Raw genomic sequence first — 987 nt, 5'->3', positions numbered from 1 at the left:
CCCGGTCGGGTCTGCTCCCACCCGCAGTCCCATCCCAGGGAGCGGACCCGGAGCAAAGCTCATTATCTGCCACTCGTTATCTGCCACCTGCACCCGCCGCTGTTTGTTTAGCTAATATCCTGGCTTTCTTAATACACTGGATTTCATAATCCTTTGGCTCTTCCAATAACTAAATGAGAACCAACCACAGCAGCACAAAGCCCCTATTATAGGGCTTTTTATTATTTTTTTCCCCCATTTGGCTTTTTTTTCCCTCCTTCTCTGCTCTGTCCTTCCCTCCGTCCAGCGTTTGAACCCAGCAGCCCCTTCGGGACACCAGCGGCTTCATGGTGTTCACGTGCATCAGCCCTGAGCTCACTCTGGTCCCATCCGAGGGGGGTCCCAGCTGCTGCCCACCCCCAGGGCTGCCGGTGGGACCCTGGCTTCTCCCCCTTCACCCTGGGGCCCGTTGATATGATTTCTGGCCAGGCGCTTCATCCCTCTGCATCTCAGCAGAGGCAACTGAGGAGGATTTAGCTGGAAAACCCTGTAACATGGGGTGCGCGTCCATGCACACGTGTGTGTGTGTGCGTGCACACCCATGGGGCCGTGCAGGAACCCCCCCGTGCCCTTCCCTGTCTCCGGGGGCGAGGGGAGGTGGGTGGGCAGTGTCTGATGGGGCTGCCTTTGGTCTCCGCTTGGTCGTGTGGTTTTCCTGGTCTCCGTGCTCAGGAGACCACGCGCTCGGCCGTGCCCTCGTTTCGCCTTCGTTAGCCCGCAAATGAAACGGGTTTGTGAGTTTGGCGGCTGACGGACCCGTCTGCTGGGGGTACCAGGGGATGTGGGGGAGACCTGGGGGAGGAAAATCCCCTCCCCATGCTTGTGGGGCAGAGGCTGAAGCAAAGGGGAAGAGGAGAAAAAAGCCCCATTAAAATGGCAATGTGGCAACGTGCCTGGGAGCTGCTTCTTGCTTCTCTCTTGGTGACGCGGATGCGGTGGCAGGGGGTC

The 987-nt window shown here is 58.8% G+C and overlaps 1 protein-coding gene across 1 annotated transcript in view; it reads left to right on the top strand.

Moving 5' to 3' along the window:
• Nucleotides 1–987, top strand: part of DYSF (dysferlin) — a 109,167-nt gene that overhangs the window by 34,433 nt on the left and 73,747 nt on the right. The gene's annotated exons all lie outside the window — the stretch shown is intronic.

The sequence above is a fragment of the Pygoscelis adeliae genome, unplaced genomic scaffold, assembly GCF_000699105.1.
Source record: "Pygoscelis adeliae isolate BGI_AS28 unplaced genomic scaffold, ASM69910v1 Scaffold273, whole genome shotgun sequence".
In the NCBI taxonomy this organism is placed as follows: Eukaryota; Metazoa; Chordata; class Aves; order Sphenisciformes; family Spheniscidae; genus Pygoscelis; species Pygoscelis adeliae.
Note: the sequence above shows the minus strand (reverse complement) of the source record. Positions and strands in the feature narration are given on the sequence as shown.